Source organism: Staurois parvus, unplaced genomic scaffold (genome assembly GCF_062004578.1).
Source record: "Staurois parvus isolate SC_StPar_1 unplaced genomic scaffold, SC_StPar_1.0 ptg000058l, whole genome shotgun sequence".
Lineage (NCBI taxonomy): Eukaryota > Metazoa > Chordata > Amphibia > Anura > Ranidae > Staurois > Staurois parvus.
This window is the reverse complement of record NW_028317854.1, coordinates 10,491,692-10,517,141: the sequence shown is the minus strand read 5'-3', so window position 1 is coordinate 10,517,141 and position 25,450 is coordinate 10,491,692. Positions and strand designations below refer to the sequence as shown.

The 25,450-nt window shown below is 38.1% G+C and overlaps 1 protein-coding gene and 1 pseudogene across 4 annotated transcripts in view; one reads left to right on the top strand and one right to left on the bottom strand.

Moving 5' to 3' along the window:
- The window catches only part of AUTS2 (activator of transcription and developmental regulator AUTS2), a 1,792,114-nt gene that overhangs the window by 32,353 nt on the left and 1,734,311 nt on the right, over positions 1 to 25,450 (top strand). The window lies entirely within an intron of this gene.
- On the bottom strand, positions 4,653 to 4,812 carry LOC149469882 (U2 spliceosomal RNA; annotated as a pseudogene).

Here is a 25,450-nt window from a genome sequence, read left to right as displayed (position 1 = left end):
GACCTTGTAGGTTAATATTTTTTCATCAGCATCCTGCCCTAATGCATTTTGGGCCTATGCTTATGCAGACTCACTTTAGCCAATCGCTAACCCCAATGCTGACTTTGATTTCTAATTGAACCTCTTTTCTTTACACAAGAGCAGAAGAGCAGATTCAGTAACATGGTTCTAAGTGTTTACTGATTCTGTAATGGTGAATATATTTCCAAATTATTGTAAAACATTTACTCCTCTAATAAGTTAGAACAATTAGTTAAAATTAAATATTACCATCTCCTGTTTTATTATTATATCACATCATATTGTATTATACTATATTATATTATATCTTTATATAAGCTATAGACTTTCATTATAATGATACATTCCCTGCTTTATGAATATATATATATATATATATATATATATATATATATATATATATATATACCATCTGAATCTCTACTGTCAATATAATAGATCAGCCCTTACTACCTGGGGCATCTTTTTGTCACATTGTGTACTTCAGTCCTCTTAAAGCAAAAGCTGTGGCTTAGTGTCATGCTGGAAGCCCCCGCAAAGGCTGTCTAATCTCCTACCTAAGTGCTGATATTATCAACCTGCACGAGCATGTATACTAGAAAAAGAATTGATCCTAAAAAAAACAGTAGTGGACTGTTGAAATGTAGAGTATCCTATTATATTAATGGCCTGCTAAATTATTGTTGTATCCTGTTATACATTAGGCATAGCTCCCAACTGTCCCTAATTTAGAGGGACTGTCCCTCTTTTAGAACCAAGTCCCTTTGTCCCTCCTTCCTCCTCATTTGACCTTCTTTTTGATATGATCTATATAGTTGTATATTTATATATCAAAAAGTGTTTTACAGTGCTAAACCTTTAATCCAATTTCTATATTGCTGCATTTGTAAATTTCAAAAGCAATATAAAGGAATACTAGTGGTAAAAAAACCCAATCATTTTTTGTATTATTCTCCTTTAAGGGGGCGTGAAAGGGGTATGTGTCATATGCTTACATACTTTTGCCAATGGATGTCCCTCGTTCCCATCTCAGAAAGTTGGGAGGTATGAATTAGGTGCAATCAGGGCAAAAATAAAGTAAATGTTTGCTTGATAGCTCTGCAGAGACCTATTACAAGGTTCTCTATATAAAGGTTTTCTGTGCATTTATTTTTTCTGTTGGTTGAATTAGATCGATTTATGTTTTTGTTTTTTTTTTGTAATGTATACAACTATGTAACTTTCCCTGTGCTCTTCCACCTTTCTGTCCACCTGTTGGAGCTCAGTGATATATGAGAACATGAGACGCCTTTCTTACCACAATGTAGCACTCACTATCCGAGCAACCATTTGTTGCTCAGGCATTGTTTTGTGGGTCCTTTAAAAGCTCTCAGAGCATCCTGGAATATACACAGAGCAGGACCTTAGTGGGTAAGCAAGGTGGCTGAGAAGTACTGTACTTTGCCCTGAATGGGTAACGTATATTCTGACTTTAAGTAAGACATTGATGGCCAATAAAACAAATCTAAGCATCAGGTCATTTTAAGTAGCAGGAAAATCTGCATTTCCATAGGCAAAGATTAGAAAAATTAATTAGCTGACTGTTGAAAAAGGTTTTTGTCCTGTCCTGTGTGTGTAGTTTGCATCTAATCAAAGATGCACTTTTCTTGCACAAAAATCTGCTATTTTCCTTCTTTAATCTTGTATGAGACCCCTCCTTTCTTGCTTTTGCTCCAGTCCAGTATGGGTAAATCTTAATCTAAAGATGAAATGTCTTTTCTCCTGGCTTCTCAGTGCAGCCGTCCGGAGAGAAAGCAGTCATGTTAAGATGAAGACTAAACACAGAGTTTTCAGAAATCTGTTTCTTTTGGAGACAAGTTAAGGAAAGCTTTATCATCTCTGTGTCATAAATAATTTAAAGACAGGTTGAGTTGCTGGTGATATATCACTCTGCAGTATAAGCACACAATGAATTTTCTACCAAGTGTAGCAGAGGCTGCTGTGTGATTTGTACTTTATAATGTATCATTTTAAAGCATACAAAATTGCCCATAGTTTTATGTATATTGGTAACAATAAAAAAAAGAAAACTTTCAATATCAAAAAGAATGAATTACAGTAGAAAAAACTGCATTCATCAAAATATCTATCATTTCTGAAAAGCTTGACTTTTTCTTAGCATAATACTAGGTTGCTAAAACAAGAACTTAGGAGCAGTGGAGTGAAAATGTATAGTGAGCATAAGTCTTCTTGCAGTATCTGACAAATATCCAGAGTATTGGAACCCTTCAAATAGATACCCATGAATTATTCTTCATAAACTAAGCAGTAAGAGTGTAACAATAAAAAAACAAGTTTGTTAACTGAAATCAATACAGCTAAACAACAAAGAACATATTAAATGACTCAAGACTAAGAATAACAAAATAGAAGTAATTTGGTATCCATTGCCTGAATCCTAGCTGAGATACAGGGGATTTGATTTTTTTTTTCTAAAGAAATAGAGGCTGCTTACTTAATAAAATAAATATGAACTTTGCAAATTGTGTGTTTGTAAATAGAATGAAGCTGTGTTCACTCACCGGGAGCTGGCCCTCCACTGGGTTCTTAACAATGGGAGGTGGAAATAGGCTTCCCAATTATGAGACAACTCTGATTGACTGTCAAAGTAATCACATGTTTGGGATCCTGTTTCCACTTCTCAATTGCAAAAGTTGACCAGGAGATGTCGATGGCAGCATGGTCACTGTGCTGGGGGTGCCAAGTGAATGTGTTCCCAACACAAGCAAAAGATATCAGTTGTACCCTTTAAAGCCCACTGCAGTGCTGGCACATATGAACATGTGTGCATTTGGTATTAAAAGGCCAATGAACCAATCATCTGTTAGCAAAAATGTTTTTTTTTAAGTTTCTTTGCACATGATGGGGTATTCATCTGTTTTTTGTTGTATCTTTTTTGCAAAGTAAGTGACAAAGTTACACATAAACTTTGCAACATAGACAGTCTGTACTTCTTTAGTAAATCAGCTGCAAAGACTCTGTTAGGGCTCCTTCACACTAGTGGTTGGGGGGGGGAGTGCAGCAAAATCCTGTGATTTACTGTCCCCCAACTGCTCCCCCTTTAGCTGCAGGCCAGCAGCGGGGGAGAGGGGGTTGGGGGGTTTAACACATGCCATGGCCATGATGCCTTGCTTCATGGCCACAGCACGAGAATTACACTGTTGATTTTGGTTGGTGCTGCCCTTCAAGTAAATGAGGCCACTCTGCAACCACCGTTCAACTGCATTAAGTGCATGTGGTTGTGACACACTGGTACGGGGTTTAAGGGGTTAAAACAGGCAGTAATGAGGCAATACATAGCCTCCTCACCACCCGTCAAATACTATCTGAAGAGTGATCTGAATGTGGATTGCACCTCAGAGAGCAAAGCTAGTGTGAATGAACCTTTGGAGTCCTAAATACCACAAGGTATAATTTTAGCTTTAAAGATGAAGTTTAATTTGCTATCCTTCGTCCCTCAATCCCCTCTCATCAACACTGAAAACTCTTCAGTATGACCTCCCTGTTTTTATAACATACCTTATTTTACATCCAGTGATATCATCACTGGGTCTCTGCTTTTCTATGTGCAATGTAGGAAGATCATGGGTGGTTGATAGGGCTATATTTAGCTTCCTGAAAACAGCACAGCACTTTGCCTCAGAACTCCTCTCAAAAGCCCTGATACAAGGGGTTGGCTCTTGGGAAAAATGTATGAAAATAACAAAATGCCTTCATGGGAGGATATCAGACTGCAGGAATTGGCATTCCTAAAACGGTTGCATTTGAATTCAGACTTTTTTTTTTTTTTTTTTAACGTGCAACTATAACGAAAAAACCCGTAAGTGTTCACAAAAAAGTGCAAGTGCAAAACACCACACAAAAAGTGCACTTAAGGGTGTGCTTTTGTCCTACCCCCGAAGGGGTTGGACCGCTACCCTGATCCCCCGGGGCACGAAGCTCCTGACAGGGACAAGGTTCCCATTTGGTCCTCCTGGCCAAAAGGCCTGGTGGACCACCGTTCCTTATGCCCAGCCGAAGCCGGACATCCAGTACTAGGCCAGGGGGTTCTCCCGAAGAGAAAACTCCCTAGGGACAGGGGAGGAAGGAACCATAGGGCCACACATCCTCCCCCTAGACTTCAGGGCAGGCCCGAGGACCCACACCCTCCATCCTGTGAAAAAAAAACACACACAAAAGTAAAAAGTGACAAACGTGGGGTGAGGAAAAATAAATAAATAAATAATTAAATAAATCTATAAAAATAATAAAAAGTGTCGTGCCCAAATTGTGCACTGACCAGACCCTGAGGCCTGTAGCAAAAAAATTGCCCAGAACTTGACCAAAAGGCCCGGTCCTAGAGGCGCAGTGCAAAAAGTGTTTAAACTCGGTGACCATGTGCTCATTCGCAACGTGGGGTCCCACACCCAAGTGCTACTCAGAGCACCCCTGAGGCGACTACTCAGGGGGCACCTAGTTTGCGGACTCTCTGCCTTCCCAGCCCCTGGCCAGACCAAGGTAGATCCGTCCAAATCAGGAGGTACTGGATCCTTCAGACGTTCCAAAGGGGAATTACTCCCGAGGCCCCAGAACGAATCATGGCGCTCCCCGGTTTCTGTTCCCCCCGTAATAGCCATCCAGACCCCCATCGTACCAGTGAGGGTACTATACAACAGCCATCCCCGCAAAGCTAGAATGGCCGGGAGCACCCCCACTGGACACTGATAAGAACAGATACTACACTTGATCTTAGCCAAAAGGCCGAGAAGCGTTTGAATTTGAATTCAGACTGTCCTAGTTAATGACCACATAGAATCCAGAACCTCCATGATTAAAAGAAACAAAAATCCAATAAGTGAAACTGGCAGGTCAGGGACAGTCAGGCTAGTGAGAAAAAAGGTTTGATGATGTTCAGGGGCGGACTGACAACTCATGGGGCTCCCGGGCAATAGGGGATCATGGGGCCCCTGTGTCCTTGCCCAAACTAAAAAAAAAACCTATGAAAAAGGTACCAGGGGCATCTCATGGGGCCCCCTACTGACCCTGGGCCCTCGGCCAGTGCCTGAGTTTCCAAATGGTCAGTCCGCCCCTGATGATGTTAGATGTGCTCCTGCCAGGAAGTGAAATGGACTTTATCTGACTTTATGTAACATCTAGAGAACCTCACAGTGTGCAGTGAAATCAGAGTATCTGGAGTTCAGCTTTAATGCACGAATCCCTACCACACTGATCTATGACTTAAACACTAATGTTACAATTTTAAACTATACATTTTTCAGAAGTAATTTATGAAGTGATAATGATTCATTGTATTGTATTATGAGAAACATGCTGTATTACTTTGCATTGAAGAGCAAATACTGTATAGTTAATCTTCTTTGTTAAAGTTAAAATATACTTGACACTTAATGAATTTCAGGGGCTTGTTTTTAAGAGCAGTTTAATGTTTTCTGTAAATATTAAATGGCCCCATTCTTCTGAGAGGCCTGAAAATCGAGACTACCCAGAAAGAAAGAAAAATAAATAAAATAAATATATATATATATATATATATATTTATTATAAATACAGTATAGTGCAAATGGACTGTGCACCAGATCTTAGTAAATGAAGTACAGCACTTCACTTAACAAAGAATAACCAATCACATGCAAGGAAATGAAAAAAAAAAAACGTTTGCTTGCACATGATTGGGATGATGGAATTTAGCAGTGTTTCCCCCCCATTTACTAAATTCTGGAGTAACTTTACTTGTAAAGTGCTCAGTCTATTTAAAGTGCACAAAGAATATGAAAAAAGTTGGTGCTTTGTAAAAAAAAAAGGTCAGCTGCTGGCACTGAAAGGTAAATATGCCTAAACCTCATCATAAAATTAAATGTGGAAAAAGTGCAGCGCTCAAAATATACAAACAAGTGTCATAACATAAGCATACATATACAAAGAGTTCATCCAGTGAAGATACTCTGGTAGTACTAGTTCAGATAGTGATAAATACTCTTAAGTGAAATATCAGTCTTCATCAAATTCTCCACCAAAAAGTCATCAGTGAGTCCCACACCAATCAAATGCATTCAAGCTGTACAAGTCTTTCATCAGTCCCTTAATCAGTCTGATTTATGGCAGTGGTGTCATGTATGTTACATTGTGTGCTTTACTTTACTTTTGTGAGGGTATTGGTTTTACAGATAACCTGGAAAGTCTTCAAAAAGGTTTAATACATGGGCAATACAACCCTATTAAACAATTTATTTTTAATGCCCAGCTCTGAGATACAATACACCCCCCTATCTAATCGCAGGTTCATGCTGGTGCACTGCAGTTTGGCCACAACGCAATTGTATATTTGGTTTACTCGTGGTTTTAGGTGTGCTCCAGTTAAATTCTATTAGACCATGCATTTTCTGAGAGCGCATAAAATATGCAGCATACAGTACTTTGATGCACTTTTATGAAAACACACGTCTAACAGAATTCAAGGGGAGTGCACCTAAAACCATGGTCAAACCACACATACAATCACACTGCATCCAAACCTCAGAGTGCCAGTGTGAACCAAACTCTAGATACCTATTTTGACTTTCCTTAAGTTGAGGTCACATTATCATCCAACCTCACATCCTTTCCGTTTACTTTCCTGGAATGGGGGGTGGGGGATTGAGGTGAGTAAAAGTGATTTCAGAAGGTAAGGACCTGGCAAGATTGGTTAGAGGAAGGTTGGAGGGAGATTTTTTTGCTTGGAATTATTTTTGTTATCTGACCATGACTAATGGAAAAAAAAAAGCAATGCACTTGAAAAGATATATAAACTGAGAAAGTTATTAACTAAGAAGATTAAATTCTTTCTGAGTTTCTTAAATTCAAATGAAAATGGGCCTGCTCTGCTGGGTTGATGAGCATTTCAAAATGTTGCTGTGGGATCCTTCACTTCAGTGTTCTGTGCATCAAACCAATTAGTAAAGCCCATAGGTATAATAAAATATTGCATGATGGTAAACAAACAGCCACAGGTTTCTCACAATCTGCGTGTATTATCTAGACATTACTTTAATTAATCAAAACATTGTCCTGATACAGAACCTACTTGTGTAGCTCCTTAATTCATTATTTTTAAACACTAGCTTTAATGGTAAAGACACGCTAAGTCAATCACCCAGATGTATCCTCTGGATTCCAGAACTCATTAAAATTTTCTTACATACAATTAATAGTTACAGCTGCACAAGAGCATTATTGACCCTTTGTTATTTTTAAATGCATAAATAGAAGCCAAGCAATGGTGTCTGCTAGTGAACTCTGAACATATCCTCTTACCCTGGTTAATTCTAGCATCTATGGTCATTGACAGACTGTGTTCATTCAACAAAAACCTTCATTTCATCGAAAGGTGTAAACAATTCAGCCAAAAATAATTGCAGCCAATAGACTAAACGCAAAGTTTAGATAAGTCAGTTTAATAGGTTTGAATATTTTGGCAAATTTTTTTAATGCAGCTAAAAAAGGTGAGTATGTGCTACAAGGAAGAAGGACATTAAACCAAACCTGTTGCATAGCAGAGTAATACAAAACAGCATGTCTCCCTAGTAAAGCGCAGCACAGAGTAAAACACAGTTAACCCTTTGATCGCCCCAGATGTCAACCCCTTCCTGTCCAGTGTCATTAGCAGGAAGCATTTTTATTAGCACTGATCACTGTGTTAGTGTCACTGGGGATGTCAGTGACAGTTAGTCAGTCCCCCCCCCCAGTGTCAAAATGCCCGCTGCAGTCCCGCTATAAGTCGCTGATCACCGCCATTACTAGTATAAAAAAAATTTAAATAAAAACAAATTCCAGTATATATACCGCAATTTGTAGACGTTATAACTTTCATGCAAACCAATTAATTTACACGCATTGGTGATTTATTTTTGGCAAAGATGTGTAGCAGAATACATTTTGGCCTAAATTTATGACGAAATTTGATTTTTGCAATTTTTTTACTGGATATGTTTTATAGCAAAAAGTCACAAATATTGTTTTTTTTTTTCAAAATTGGCGCTCTTTTTTGTTTATAGCGCAAAAAATTAAAACAGCAGAGACAATCAAATATCACCGAAAGAAAGCTCCATTTGTGGGAAAAAAATGACATAAACTTAATTTGGGTGCAACGCTGCATGCCTGCGTAATTGTCAGATAAATTAACGCAGTGCCGTTTTGTAAAAAATGGCTTGGTCAGGAATGGGAGTAAATCCTCTGGAGGGCAAGTGGTTAAAGTTAAATGCAAGGTTGGAATATAAAAATTCAATGAAGTGGATTTACTAAAGGCAAAAGTAGACTGCACACTCTGCAAGTGCAGTTGCACTCATTTTCCTTACTAAATGTAAATGGGGTAAAGTTTCAAAGAATGCACAGGTGCATCCGGTGCAAGGAAAATAAAAAATCATTTTGCTTGCACATGATTGGATGATGAAAATCAGCAGAACTTTACAGCATTCGCTAAGCTTTGGAGAATATGACTGTAACTGCACTTGCAAAGTGCACAGTCTCTTTGTCTTTAGTAAATCCACTCCATAATGACAGATAGGGCTGTAGAATAGTTGTGGTGCATTGTGGGAAACGTATGTCCTAATCTGATCTTGTTTTATGCCTTGTTTAAAATCAACATGTAATGCCCTGGAAGCTTGCCATACATTTTTTATCTTTTACTAATATTCCAACTAATTTATGAATCACTAGAGCTACTCACATGCTGTATGGGTCAACTAGACAGCCTTAACTGCATTAGTACCGGAGATTTTCAAGTGCACTATATGATCTGTGCAATAATAATAGTGCACAGAAAGTGAACGATTTGGATCAGCGCTCTAAATAACAGCCAGGTGATCTTTTATAAACTGTACGATCTGCCCATGAATTCCTTGGTTTAATGGTTTTGCCATTTTCATTTGTTCATGGGTATAGGAAATTGCAGCTTGTTAACCAATAAAATAAATAGAAAGAAAAATATTGTATATGACAGTGTGCAGGAGATTGAGTGTCTAATTGACTGAGGTACTGCAACTCTCTGCCCAACGAAAACTGAAATATAATTATTGTGCTGTCACTTTATCTAAAAGGTGTGGAATAAGACATCTCATTTCTGTGTAAGAATGTTGGGGGTAAAACCCATTGATTATTTTATAGCCAAGAGCAGCAGCAAATAAAATGTTCATTAGGGGGTAACTTTTCAAGAACATCTATGAATTATGAATTTTTTAATGCTCAGTTATACAACACACAGGACAAGCAAAGAAAATGACCCCAAACCTCCCAACATTCTTTGTAGCTTCCTGTTTTGCCCATGTAGTCATTTGCACACCCTAAAACATACTGTTTTAAGTAGTAGAAATAAGAATTGCTTACATTTTGTACAATGTAATGAGCACTGAATGCACAAATAACTGCAACTATGATGTCAGTGTCACTGAATGAGTATTACTGAAGGCTAGTAGAAGCAGCCGTTGCATTATACTAAGGCATTATGATATGTGGTCTGTGATGAAATGGTAACTATCCATTTTTCCAGGGCTAAAGATTCTCTCTTTACCCCATGTGACAGCACTGACTGCCTGAGTGACCAATTACCAAGCACTAATACAATCACATTTTAGGAAAGAAATTGGGCCACATGCTTCCATGACCCAAATGTACTGGGTATTTCTCTATGCTCCTGGTGACCAGGATAGTGGAATAGCAAAGTAAAGGTGAATATGTGTGATGGAGGGTAGGAGAGCCCTGCAAAGCACAAGTTGGCTTTAAAGTGAACCTTTAATGGAAGCCTACAATGCAAAGAGGAGAATAGAAGGTACAACTATGTGCACCAGTCTCAAGGATAGCCAATATACTATTTACTTGAGGTAAATGCCCAGGTGCTCACCAGCAAAGAAATCTATACATATCTAAAACAAGTATAAAAGACACTCCCAAATCTTACAGAGGAAATAGATCAAAACAGCAATGTTTTTATTGTCGACATTTCAATGAAGCTCAGTCCACCTTTCTCAAGATGGTCTCTGAGTCTTAGCATACCTCTAACATGTCGCCTCACCCTCTGTATGGCCCCTGAAGAGCCCATGTGCTGATACTGCAATTTTGGAAGTTGTTTTTTGAATTGAGCTTGAACCATGCCTTTATGCAGAGAACAGGTGCATAATTGGTTTCTCAGATACCAATCAGGGCTTTCAAGGAGTTGAACAGACTGAATTGTGGGCTTTTGGGAGGTTTGACACATTATGATGCTTTCTATTGCTCATTAGTCCTACTTTTGCCTTTAGTTTAGCAATACAGTCTTGTCCTAAATCCACCAGCTATATTAGTTTGTAAGAAAAACCTAATATCATAAAACCCACTTCACATTAATAGCATTACCAACAGGTTTCCAAAACATCAGACGACAATACTTTATTACAATATTATTGCAGAGAATGCAGTTCTATCCAGCCTTAGTGAAGAAAGCAGAAAAAAGGCAATAAACCATAAGCTTAGCAAAACTCTGCAGCATATGCAAGGTGTAGACATTTAATAGCTTACCACTTAAAAGAAAGATCTAGGGACATTAAAAGTTATTAAACTGCAGCCAGAAGTAACTGAAAGCTCGGCATGAAAAAATGCTTTTTACTTCCCCTTAGCTGCACTCTACAGACAAAAGCAGACAATTCATTGCCTAGAATATTATGTTTACTCCATGTTTGCTTTTTTTTTTGTCTTAAAAGCTTTGTACTGCAGTTATCTGAAATTTCATTGTTGTATACATAAGACAACATTGAGTCAACAGCAATAATGATTTTAATTTTAAATATTTTTATTTCCATGATGTTATATGTAGGCTTTCTTTAGCTGCCAGTCTCTTACTTCCCATACTGGTCATATTTTAGGATATTTTCACTAGAAATTCAATAGATTTGAGCATTACTTGTGATAATTGCATTGAGATTGGTTTAACAACCTAGCAGTAATTGCTAAATTGGTCATGGAAATGTTTCTCTAAATGTTTTCTCCAGTGTAAAACCATTAAGAAATGTACAGTTTAACAATGGATAACAAATGATCTCACTTCACATTGCTTAAAGGGAACAATAACTGTCTTTACATTGAGCATATTATTATTATACAGGATTTATATAGCACCAACAGTTTGTGCAGCACTTTACAAAATGAAGGTAGACATTGCAGTTAAAATACAATTTGGTACAAGAGGACAAGAGGGCCCTGCTCGTTAGAGCTTACAATCTAGCATTTCTGTAAATTTACATACACACATTTTCACGTATCACTCGTTATTAAAGTGCAATTATGATTATTACAAGAACATTAAAGCTGAACTGTGGAAAAAAGGACCTTTGCAGTAGAACTCCCCTAGCATTTCAAATAGTAAAATCTTTGTGTTATCTAGGACAGAAAAACCAACTATACTTACCTTGTTCTTCAGTTTACTGGCAACTGGCACTCTTTTCTCTCTCTTATCCTCCAGATTGTAGGTGAGGTCTCAGTGTCCTCATTTACAATACAGGATTACTAGATCTGCATTTTATGTGATGACTTCAAAGTGCCTGCAAACGATGGCGAAAAAACTTTTTCAGGGGAATGGTATTGCACCTGGAATGCCATAAGTATATTTGCTCTTTTTCCCCCCTAGACAAAATGAGCATTTAAACTTGCAGTGCTTGGGAAGCCCCACTGCAAACTTATTTTATTTTTCCCCAGGGTTTAGCTGTAATAGACCAGGTTCAGAAGTAGGGGCTGATTAATCTTTAGATTGGATCTTTTGTGGACATAATCTTAGAATAATTAGTCAGAATATAATAGAAATTGTTTTTCTACCTGATTAATAAAGTTGTGGATATTATGTGGGTGGAATGAAAAAGATGATTATATGATTACAGCTTCTGTTCTTGTATACCGTACAAGAGTGCAGAAATGCATTGGACTGTATGATCGTTTCTCTTGCTGAACCCACAGTTCCTCTTGAGTTTCTGGCCATACTACACATAAAACTCTCATTACAGACCATGTGGACTCTGTTTACTATGGCTGTAACACATTTAGCCATAGTAAACAATACTATATAGTTTACATTATAACTGAATCTATGAAAATTGTTCATCTTGAATCTGAGTCTTTTACTGATAGGGTAGCCTAAAAGTAAATCTGCCATGATAGCAATAAAGCGGTTGCCACTGCTGATCGCCTGCCTAAAATGCTAATTGACTGACTGTTATGCTGAGCCTATACCACTGCTTTCTTAATTACTGGCCTAGAAAAAGGATGCTAGTGCTGAACATTAGGATTCCTTAGCTACATACAGTACATACAGTACTAGATTTGGATAGTGATTTGTAATAACACTAGGCATGCTTGGCCAAGTATGATTGTCTGTGATATGCACTCTCTTGCTGGTTTGCTGTCATGGTGTGCCAATCCCAAGTGTGCTTCCTATGCTCACATTCTGCTGCACCTGAGCATGCTTCCTTCATCTGTACCCTTTCTACCCGTGTGGGCACAAATGTATCTAATCTGCTCCAGTACTTGAGTTTCATTTCCAGGCATGGATAGCAGTTACAAACATGCTTATTGTACTGGATCACAATTGAACCATGCCCCAGACCACTTCTTTTAAGCAGACCACACTACACTGAAACATGTTTGAGCATATTACAGAGCCATCACAGTAATCAAACAAACTGGACTTTGGGGGTCAAACATGCTCATGCAATGTGCATACGCCCTAGTGTGAGTACATTCTTAAAATATTGATGCAAGAAGGTCGGCAGTACAGTCAGTCAACTCATTTTAAGGAGAGTTCAGCAGTGGAAGCCTCCATGTTTATCTCATGAAATGTTCCTTTAAAGGGAGTCTGTTACATGACTCAATACCTATCACGAAAGCCTTTGACAATTGGTGCCTTTCAAAAGCTCTCAGTGCACATGCTTACTTTGCCTGTCCAAGAAGTAGGTGTAATATGTAAGGCAAGCAATAGATGAATCGATCTTCTTTCTTTCCACCACAGGTGGAAAGAAAGAACATCACTCAATTTCCCCATCAACACAGTCAGTCTTGATGGTTGAATGCTTCCCATGGAGCTATTATGTTCTTCTGGCAAGGGGAGCCTTCCCAGCTGGCAGAACAAAATAGTTACTGCTAGTGGCTATAGCCACCGGCAGTAATCACATTCTAAAACTCTGACAGGCAGGTTGTACCCAAGTCGATCCATCGATCAACTTGGGTACAATCAGCCTACTCATAGATGGATCAAATCTGGGCCAGTTCTTGCTGTCAAGACTAAACCCATCTATGGCTGACTAAAGACCCAATATTGCTATCAGATTAGTGACAAGTTATGTTTGGTGATTTCCATTGTCTACCTAAGATAATTACTAAACATAATTCAAGTGAACCATTCGCTGCCATTTTGTCTTCAGATGTCTAAACCGTTTATCACAGTTCATCAGTGACCCCCTCCATCCCCACCCATTTATTTTATTTAGCACATACGGCTGGATTATGAGAGAGAGATGAAAAGAAACACAAGTAGCTTTTTGCTCTCTCACATGAAATCCCCCCGAGAGTGCAGGATTTTGTCCACTATTACACAGCTCATTATAGCTCTACTTGCAATTCAAAGGAATTTTCTTCCTTGCGATGTGAAATTAACAAGTAGACAAGCATCTGTGATCTAACTAGCTCTAAGAAAGCAGCAAGGATGAAATTAGACCAGCTCATTACTGACAAGGAGGTAAGGAAAGTGATCAAACGACTTTTAAGCAATAAAGCATCAGCCCCAGATGGCTTTAAAAATCTTTATTAAAAAGAACTCTGCACGATTCCTATAGCTACAAGCTTTCACTGAGTTGTGACATTCCAATTGGAAGCTTTATTTTACTGCAGGCATCTCTGTTGGGAAAATGCTCATGTAGTTCAGTAAAGGATGCAAACAGAGCTTAAAGCTGAACTCTAGGCAGATGTAAAAGACTCGTATTAATGCAGCTCTGTGATCATTAATACATCAATAAATGTGTTTTCTTAAGTGCAAGCAGTGTGAGTACCTGTATTTGACCATGCATGAACCCCTTACAGTCTCTTTATGGCAAACCTGGAGTGTGAGAGAAAGAAGCAGAACAGGTAGTGAATCAGTTTATGTTACGATAAGAAGCTTGCTGGTAGAAGTAGAAAGCAGAGTGAGAGAGAGATGATCTCATCACTGTGCTTCCTCTTCTTTTACTGTCCAGTCACAGGCTGTGGTGGGACAAGGATGACTTGGACCCAGAGGAAATGTTTTGAATAATGCCATCAGATCAAAGAAATTATGTGGCAGATAAAAAGTACTGTGCAAGGAAATTTCAGATTGTGGGTAAAAAATGCACCCAAAACTGGTTTTAAGGGTTGTTCATTTTGATTTTCTTATTGTTGGTTGGGGTTCTGCTTTAACCCTTTCCCTGATGGATTTTTTTTTTCCATTTTGTGGAGGCCCCGTAGAATTAAAAAAATGGTAGTTACATAATTTGCATAACTATTTATTAAATCTATATTTCCAGTAAAAAAAAGAGCATACAGGTGGCGCAAACACCAAGTGCATTATCCAAGGTTTATTTAAAAGTCAAAAAGACAAAAACATAGTTACAGACATGGCATGTTTTTAAAGCTTAGTATGAGAATTGAGATGGCCACAGCAGTGGGCAGGGTGTTCCGACTATCAGTGTGGTCCGCTAACTGACGCGTTTTGGGGACGAGTCCCTTTCCTCAGAGCTGGTCTATATTTCCAGTAAAATATAAAGGCATTCTGATGCACACAAGAACAATATAATCTCAAAAAAAAGAGGTTGTGTTCAGTAAATTGTAAAGTGTTCAGTAGATACCAAATACGTCAGAGCAGGACCCTCAATCCCCTCATGTTTTGCTTTGTATTGGTATTGTTCTGTCACATGTTCTGTCCCCCTTTGTATTGTACAGCGCTGAGCGAACTATTGGCGCTTTATAAATACTGAATAATAATAATAATAATAAGTCTTGGGGGTAAAAAACTACAGAGCCAAAAGTTATAATTAGGCAATGCTTTAAATGCCCTTACAGCTCATCAATTTAACGTCAACTGTAAAGAAGGGACATAGGATTATGTCTATCGTATGGTTATACCCAGGGTATGTTGCATCTGTACACACACATGCACATTTTATACCCACATTTGGATTTGTATGTGTGCACAGGTCAGTGGGGTGAATTTACATGTTTTAATTATTTGTATTAATTGTATTATATTTTAATTTTGTTAACACTGTTTTAACTTTTTTTTTCATTTTGTTGCTACCACAAGGGGTTTAAGAATCACCCTATGTAATTTCATTGGACAGGTTATAGGTACTCTTTATGAAGACATCAGAGGTCAATTAGACCCCCTAATGTCTCCTTTGCCCTTTGCAGCTGAGATTTTGAGCTGGGAGCTTCCAGGTTCACATTCAGCTTAGGACATTGGAGATGTGTGATGCAGGGGAGTGTGGAAACCATACTGGAGGTGGTTCAGCAAGATAAATATGATATGACCCTACAGTCAGCCAGATCACTTTTTTAAAAAAAGCCCTAAATGAAAACAAGCTTATAGCTGCTGCTGTAGACATGGGCTTGTTTTAACATTTTCAAAACTATACAATGATATTTCATTGTAAGTAGATACCGGAGAAATTCATTGCTTAAAAATTCCTTATGCATTTCATAAAGTTTTTTGATGAGATTTCTGCATTAGTATACCTATGTCTGCACGTTGAACATGGCAATTATGAATCCCCATTGGAATTTTGATTTATTGTATATAATGAAGAATGCAAAAGAAGAGCAGTAACTCCCAGGGACACCCTCTCACCATGGTGGGTGTGGAAAGTGGTTTAAAGAGCCAGGAACTATGGTAGGAAGATTACTTCTCTGGAGTGCCCTGTAGAAGAGAGTGGGGGATTTAAACCACCGCTCTCTACCTAATATGTGAAATAAAACTTTTTGGTGGAGGGATCTTTTAATTCCTTAAAGTATAACTAAACTCACAACAGTTCCCAAATCAGTCTGTATATGCAGTAAAGCATGCTTGTTATACTCACTGTGGAACCTAAGGGGTTAATCCTCTGCGTTATGTAAAAAGGCCATTTGGTCCTGACTTCTATGATCCTCCCCTTCTTTCATTGTTCCCTCTTATCTCCTGATAAGACATATCATGTTAAATCACTCTGCACATGCTCAGTTTGGTGAATATTGCTAGAGAGTTTTTTTTTTTCTTGGGAGAGTGCATGTGATCAGCACAGGGTCAATCAGCGCTATCCAGACAGAGGTCAGGGGTTCTACATCCTCCTAGAGCAGAGTTAAAACTCCTCCTACAAGCTTTAACATGTGTTCTGCTGGAAACTGATAGAAGTCACAAGACTGCTGTATACTTCTGATGAGAAAAGGTATTTAGCAGTTTATAAAAAAAATTAAAACACAAAAGGGTGCACTCTCCTCGTGCATTACCGTAGTTGCAAATTCATTTATTAAAAACGTGACAAATGGATACTCACAAAACGAATTTAAAAAATTAACATGAAGCCAAATGGGTCAATGTCACACAACTGGAGTCCTGTGATGATGTTGCCCAGTGGGAAAAACTGACTTGTTTCGGGAGTTGAACTCCCTTTTTCAAAGCTAAGATGATAGAGAATGCCCATGCCACATATATAGGGAGAATAAATGATTGAAATCATCACCACACCCCCTCCATGGAAAATAGCCCCACTGCTGGGACCTAAAGCTATTTGCTGCATGTGTCACTTCCATGAATTAAATGAATGGAAATAAATGATGCTTGTACAAAGATGTGTGCAAACAATGAATTGTATGCCGCAAGCAAAAATTATATGAAGGGCTTACTGTATGTGGTATGATGTTCTTTTACTGGAGGAGAGGTGGAGATGACTGTGCAGCCTCATAGAATCCGGAGCGTGTGGAGACATGTGAAGTATGGAGCGCATGCCGTGATGGCACCTGCTATTGCTCCGGAAACTGCACATGCACACCACTGGGAATAGTACAGGGCACACACACCATCTCAAAAGCACCCAGAGGGAGGTGTACAGGAAGTGCATCATCTGTAGGGCGGAAGTGCACTGAGAAAATGGGCAAAGGAAGCATGAGACAGCTTCCAAATGGAAGGAAGGGAATTTTAAAGGGCCAGAGACAAATAAATAGTGATAATACTGAAAATGTATTCTATACAGATAGGATGTGAAAGGGATATTAAAATAAACAAATACAATTTATACATACACACATATATATATATATCTTGTGTGGACAACAATTCCAGTTTGCATTCTTAAGGTATACCAGATGCGGACCAGTATAATGGCTCAATACACGATAGCACTTAGCAAGCATTTGCACCACTTCATGTAGTATTGTGCTGAATTGAGTGTGGGGTGCAGTGTCAATCTAGGTTGACGCCTCAGCCCTCAATCCTCTAAATGGTTCCTCCAATCGACTTTTTTACATAAGAGAATGCTAAAGCAATAAGAGGCCCAGCCACAAAAGAGACAGGTGTGCAGTAGCATTTGGCATTAATGTGTCCAATTAATGTCCAACTCCATTTACATATCATTCCCTTTGTGTGTTCATTACATTAAAGTCTGTAAAAGGTGCGTATCCCTTCTCAATGCAAAGCTACTAAAATTATTGAGAGAAAAACATTTTTCAAATAGCAGCTATGTGTCATTATGTTCTCAGAGGAGTTATTTTACAGCTAAATGCCACGTCTCAAAGTAGTGTTTATTGTCTAGCAGTTGTGTAGTTAGCTGATCTTGATTCTGTTCATGTGTAGCTTTACAATGTAATAACAGACCTGGTTTAGCCTTATGCCCTGAAATCAAATTTCTTTTTGAAATTACAATCATTTGACTTTCATTTGAATCTCTTATTTAACTTATAACAGTTTAAGCATCACTCTACTTTGTTTTAAAATATTTTGCTTGTTAAACTTCATCCTACTTTAACTTTTAATTTTTGATCCTAAAATGAAACCTTGCCTTTAAAAAAGTATATTCAAAGAACAGATTATTGCTATTGTTATCATTTTCCTTTACAGCACATTCATAATTCTGAGGACCTTATGTATAATATTCAGTAAAGATACAGTACATACAATGCTAATAATACAAAGGTGTGATTATCACAGATTAATATTTTAGCAGTTTCATTTGTAAGGTACAGGGAGAAGCAAGAGATATTTTTCAATGAAATGATATATAATTTAATAGAGCGTTGATGTGGGGGTGAAGAATAGTGCAGAATCAAAAGTAACCACAGACAGTAAGCAAGTTATGACTCGTGAGAGAAGGAGAAAATGATTTTGAGAGCATGATTTTGCTTTCAGGAGATGCAATTTCTTGTGTGTCTCGTGATTGTTCATTAGTTTTATCCCTTCTATTATTAAAGGATTTTATAAATAATCACTCACATGGTTACTGTTTAGCTAATGCCTGATATGAAGAGGAGTCTTTGTGGACTGATTTCAATATTATTGGATGAAGCCAAGGACTGATGGTTAATTCTGATAGATCATTGGGCAGGATGACTCAGAGTTTGATTCTGTTTCTTCTAGAAGGTTCTGAACTATATATAATATATAAGGTCAAAGGGGAACAGAGAGTAGCTTCCCAGTGGTTTGGGGATGGATATTCATCTGAACATTGTATTATGATGAAGAGATCATTATTATTAATATTATACAGGATTTATATAGTGCCAACAGTTTGCTCAGCCCTTTACAATATAACGGGAGACAATACAGCAACAATACAGTTCAATAAAAGAGGGCTAGGAGGGTCCTGCTCCTTGGAGCTTACAATCTAAGAGGGAGGGGCTAGTGGTACAAAGTGGAAGTAACTGTGGGGGATTGACTGGTAGGAGGAGTAGAATATTCCATTATTAGCTGAAGGCAGGATAGGCTTCCCTGAAGAGATAGGTTTTTAGAGATTGCCTAAAAGTGAGCAGACTAGGCGATAGTCTGATAAATTGGGGTAGAGAGTCCCAGAGGATGGGAGAAGCTCCAGAGAAGTTCTGGAGACGAGCATGGGAGGAGGAGACAAGGGAGCTAGAGAGAAGGAGGTTGTACGAGGTGCGGAGAGTACGGTGTGGGTGATATTTGGAGACAAGATCGTTGATGTAATTTGGGGCAGAGTTATAAATGGCTTTATACGTTATTGTTAATGTTTTGAATTTTATCCGTTGGTCAATGGGAAGCCAGTGGAGAGATTGGCAGAGAGGGGTGGCAGATATGGAACAATTAGTAAGGTGGATGAGTCTGGCAGCAGCATTCATGAGGGGATAGCCTGCGATGAGGTAGGCCAGTGAGGAGGGAGTTACAATAGTCAAGGCGAGAGATAACAAGGGAGTGAATAAGTTGCTTATTGTGATCATTGTGTTCTTTGCTATGAGAAAGCATCTGGTCTTTGAATATTATGGGGTGTAATTACTATTAGTTTGGTTTCAGAAGAATTCTTCCTTAAGGTAGATGAATAATGAATTATGAAAGAAAAAAGAGTAAGCAGCATTTAAACATCTGAATGTTATTGACATGCAGGTAATAATTGAATGTGAATGTGCTGATTTATTTTTCCACGCTTGCCATGACTCATTGACAAAGTAAAGACCACTTTATATTTCAAACTGTAAGAAGTAACAACCACATTAGAGAACAAAAATTATGGAAAGGCAGATGCAAAGCAAATGAATAACATAAAGTTGTGTGTATGTGCTTTATATATGTTTTTGTGTGTAGGGTGGGAATTTGGTGTTAAGCCATATAAAAAGCAGCGAACAGAAGAAATTATATTCACAGGTAACTTTTTTTCGTATGGGTTTGGCATTGATTCTTGTATTGATTGGTTATAGCCCTTTCATTTGATTTCAAAGAACAGGCACCATAAATAAATAAATAAATAAATAAATAAAAACAATAAAGGTGAAGCAAAGGACAATGAATAGGAAATTGGACATATTTTATGGGGTGTGATAAGGACATGGTTGAAATCAGATGATAACACATCAAATAACATAAATAAGTTAAAAGTCTAAAAATTAGTTGGAAATGAGCACTGGGCATAATGAGAGAACAAGGTGTGATAAGATAGAATCTGGAGAGCAGGTATATAGGTTGAGAAAGACAAGTCTTCTGCTTTGATATGGGGGTGAAGGATAGTGCAGAATTAAAAGTAACAGCAAGTCTGGTGTGACTAGTAAGATATTTTTTTTATTTTATGTGGATGCCATCTTGTGTTTTTGTCTAAAGAGGAATCTGTGTCATCTGATGTATATTTTAGATTATTAGGATCATTAGATAATTCTGATGACTCCTTAGAATGGATGACTTTGATTTTTTTTCTAAGTGCTTCTTCTAAAATTTGCTGAACCATATCTAAAATGTTAGGTTATAGGGGTGTTACATTTTTACCTGAATGCCGCTTTATAGTTCCTTTTATTAAGTGATAAATGTGTTTTTTGCAGAGAGTTTATTCTATGATTGTTTTACAGGGTGGAATTACTATCACTTAGTAGAATCTGAGTGCCACTGGTCAATTTTTTTCTAACATGGAAGGTCAGTGGAAGAAAAGATTGCTTTGTGTTTCCAACTTCTAGCTGTGGAGTAACAAATAGAAGCAAAGAAAAAAACTCAGATGGAAAGATGGAACAGTAATAACACTAAGATCTGGCCTTTCAGGTCCAAAGAGTACAGAAAGTAAATGAGAATATGGTGAAACCAAATCAAAAGCAGCAAACAGATCGCTTTGCATTGATCCTTTGATACTTTAGTGACCTGAGATGCACACAACAGATATATAAGGGTCAGGCAAAGAAAAAGTCATGAGAAATATATACACATTTATATACACATTTAGACAGCTGTGATTAGGGCATTGAATGAAAACAAAAGTCAAACCAATAGTTAGCAAACATGGTGTGAATGAATGGAACCTGGACGGCAGGTACAGTGAAGGAAATAAGTTTTTGATCCCCGGCTGATTTTGAATGTTTGCCCACTCACAAAGAAATGATCATTCTAAAAATCGAATGGTAGGTGTATTGTAACACTGAGAGACAGAATAGCAACCAAAAATTCAAAAGAAATGCATGTCTAACAAATTATGCACTGATTTGCATGATCATGAGGGAAATAAGTATTTGATCCCCTATCATTCAACAGGATTTCTGGCTACCAGGTGTCTTTCATACAGGTAACAAGCTGAGATTAGAAGCAGTCTCTTAAAGGGCTAATCTCATTTTGTTACCTGTATAAAAGACAATTGTCCACAGGAGCAATCAAACAGATTCTATACACTCCATCATGGCAAAGACCAAAGAGCTGTCCAAGGATGTCAGGGACAAGATTGTAGGCCTAAACAAAGCAGGACTGGGCTACCAAACTATCGCCAAGCAGCTTGGTGAGAAGGTGACAACAGTTGGTGCAATCATTTGCAAATGGAAGAAACACAAAACAACTGTCAGTCTCCCTAGGTGCACCATGCAAGATCTCACCTCATGGAGTGTCAATGATCATGAGAACAGTGAGGAATCAACCCAGAACTACACGTGAGGATCTTGTCAATGATTTCCAGGCAGCTGGGACCACAACAAACAATTGGCAACGTACTACGCCGACAAGGACTGAAATCCTGCAGTGCCTGCAAGGTCCCTCTGCTCAAAAAAGCACATGTCCAGGCCCGTCTGAAGTTTGCCACTGAACATCTGAATGATACAAAGGAGGACTGGTTGAAAGTGTTGTGGTCAGATGAGACCAGAATCGAGCTCTTTGGCATCAACTCGCCGTGTTTGGAGGAGGAGGAATGCTGCCTATGACCCCAAGAACACTATCCCATCTGTTAAACATTCTGCTTTGGGGGTGTTTTTCTGCTAAGGGGCCAGGACAACTGCACCGCATCAAAGGGATGATGCACGGGGCAATGTGCCATCAAATCTTGGGTGAGAACATTCTTCCCTTAGCCAGGGCTTTGAAAAAGGCTTGTGGATGGGTGTTCCAGCATGACAATGACCCAAAACACATGGCCAAGGCAACAGAGGAGTGGCTCAAGAAGAAGCACATTAAGGTCCTGGAGTGGCCTAGCCAGTCTCCAGACCTTAATCCGATTCAAAATCTGTGGAGGGAGCTGAAAGTTCAAGTTGCCAAACGTCAGCCACCAAACCTTAATGACTTGGAGAGGATCTGCCAAGAGGAGTGGGCCAAAATCCCTCCTGAGATGTGTGCAAACCTGGTGGCCAACTACAGGAAACGTCTGACCTCTGTGATTGCCAAGGGATTTGCCACCAAATACTGTCATGTTTTGTGAAGGGGATCAAATACTTATTTCCCTCATGAACATGCAAATCAGTGCATAATTTGTCAGACATGCATTTCTTTTGAATTTTTTGTTGCTATTCTGTCTCAGTGTTACAATACACCTACCATTCGATTTTTAGACTGATCATTTCTTTGTGAGTGGGCAAACATTCAAAATCAGCCGGGGATCAAATACTTATTTCCTTCAGTGTATGTAGGTAAAAAAACGCAAGTGTTCTTCATTTTCACCCCCAATAATCTGTATAGAGGCATCTAGAGGGATTACTCAGGTTCAGGATAATTATGGTGGTAAATCAACGAACTGGCTTGTAGTTTGAATTTAATATCTGTACATTTGTATTTAGAGTTTGCAACACTCAGAATTCTCCATATTTTTAAACCAGTTTCCAGTTTCCACTTTGTGTCAAGAGTATCAAAGCTTGAGGCCCTCATTTTTTATACTCTTCATTTTATTCATCCTGTTCCTCAAGAAAATGAAAGGACAGTCATAATCTAGTCCTTAGAAAATGACTGTAGATCTAGCTTTTATGTGCCTCTAGTATTTCTAATTTGTCCTGCTTTTAAATTGATATATGTTTACTCATTTTTCAGTTTGTATGTAAGGTATTTAGAAACACAGCACATGCATTTTAAAGTATGGTTAAAAATATCTGCTGCATGTATGTCTCTTCACTTCTGTTGCAGTCAACAATAGGATATATTTATTCATTCCTTAAAAGAGCTATGATATGATGGTCATTCAGAGGACCAACATAAATAAAAACAATTCACTTGTTTTGCACTGTAAACATTGAACTATGGTTTGACATTAGCTACCAACAAAACATGTTTATTTTAGGAGAACTATCACTTTTTGCTCAGCTGTATTGAATTATAGAGCAGGCTTTGTAAAAAGATTGCTTTTACAGTTTTACTAGAGGCTGTAAAATGTGTGGGTGTTGCTCAACTTGCATAAAATTGGTACCAGCTCTTTACAAATACTGTAAGGCTAAGTAAAAAATCACAGAAGTCTTGCAGAAGAGAGACTTGCCTCTCATGTTCATTATTTCAAGTACAGCTTGCTCAACTTGATGTGGCATTTATGTAAGATATATTAACTTCAAAGCAAAAAGGTATCAATGCAGTTAAAAGGGCATTGATAACTGTTTCTGTTTGCAAAGCAGTATATATACAGTGTATAGTATATTATATATTCTGTGTGTATGCTAGTAGAGGCAAGGCACTGAACACACATAGGGATATTGGCCTGGGTGCAATCCATTAAAAAAGAATGTATATTATGAAGCAGGCAGCAAGTGCACTCATCGGGGCTTACAACAGGAGGAATTTTCCAAAATCTTGAGAAAGGTGGGCTGCGCCCCACTGTAACGTGCATATTTATTAAACTACAGGGTGTCCCTAAAGTCTGGACACATAGTAAATATCACTAACTATATATGTTTTCTTAATATGCATTTTGTCTATGTGACTTTAGCGACATCCTGTATGTTGAAAAATTTCCCGTGTTGTAAGTCCCGCTGAGTGCAGTTGCTGCCTGCTTCATAATATCTATCTATCTATCTACTATTTGCATTTGCCTCCTTGCATGTTAATGCCTTAATTGTTTCAATTTCATCTGTTCTCATCTCAGGAGCCTCCATGATTATTTTCTTTCTACTTCCAAGAAAGATGCTTTTTCCCACCCATTTCACCTCCCATGCCTCATAATTGGCCTGCCAGACCATCCATCACATTTTACTTAAAAGGTCCAAATCTCTTAAAGCTTAAAGGTTATGAATAATCCCAAGTGGGGGGTGAAACATGTCACAGTAAGGAGGTGGGAGGTGTGTCTCTAACATTGCTGACATAATTAATTTCATTTGTACACAGGGGATCAGTAGTTTGTTCCATTTTTGCATTGCTGGCTTTTAGCTGGTAAAGGTAAAAGGCTACATAAACTTTAGTTTATAGGTACAAACATCAAACAGAGGTCATGGAAGAAGTATCTTTGTCACTGCAGACAGAATATATTTTTTTGGGCACAAAGTATCACCAGTGTGCAATCGTATAGTGTAGGAAAGTGATGGAACCAGGAGATTGCCCCCATCTACAGCTAGAGGGAGAGAGGCACAGGATCTCAAAGCAAAGTTTCAAGGATTTGTGAGATGCTAAAATGCTGTGTGAGATCTTGTATTTTAGAAAGCATACTTTCGGAGTTTTTATCTTTTACAGTGTATCATATGCATGGAGTAGTAGAAAACTGCTGTGGAGATTAATAATTTCAAACTTGTCTATATGTGTCTCTTGAGAAGTAGAAGCATAGAGAAGACATATTGTTTATTCATACTGTTGAAGCTTTTTTTTCTGATATGACTCTGCTTCTGTTCTATGCTGTTATTTTGAGACAAACGGAGCCTACTGGAGTTCTTCTTTAGAAAGTCCCTGAATTCTATGCTATTCCTTAAAGCCTGCGCACTGCACTCTTTTTGTGATGTGTTGAACCCTGGGTGGCTGCTATAAGGGTGTAATTTGCAGCTATTTATCAAATCATTGTGGTGAGTTCTAGTAGCATGAAATTGCTATGTATGAATAGAACAAGAGAAGTGATGCTGGGCAAAAACCATAAATCATCCAATGCCACACTAGTTAAAGCATGAGCATAGCTTTTTTTTAAACTATATCGCAATTGAAAATTCTTTGATTCTTTCATTTAGATTTATTTTAGGAGGTTTCCTGTGAAAGTGAAATTATATTGTACAGCATGACCGACAATAAATTAATTGAATACTAATGTGAAACATTAACCCCAAAGAATGAGATATTTGTAATATTGTATGATAGTAGGTCTTAGTCATACAAGCAAATTTACTAAAGCAGTGCAAAGAGAAACGTTTCTTGAAATATTTGACATTGTACTGGAATCTGGTTACAATGGGTGAAGTTTTACATTTTCACTGCCTTACAGAAGGAGTCTGGTACTGTTACACACAAAGTAATACATTTCCCTTTAATCAAGCATTGAGCAGAATATGGAATCTCCGCTGCTGTCCTGCTTTG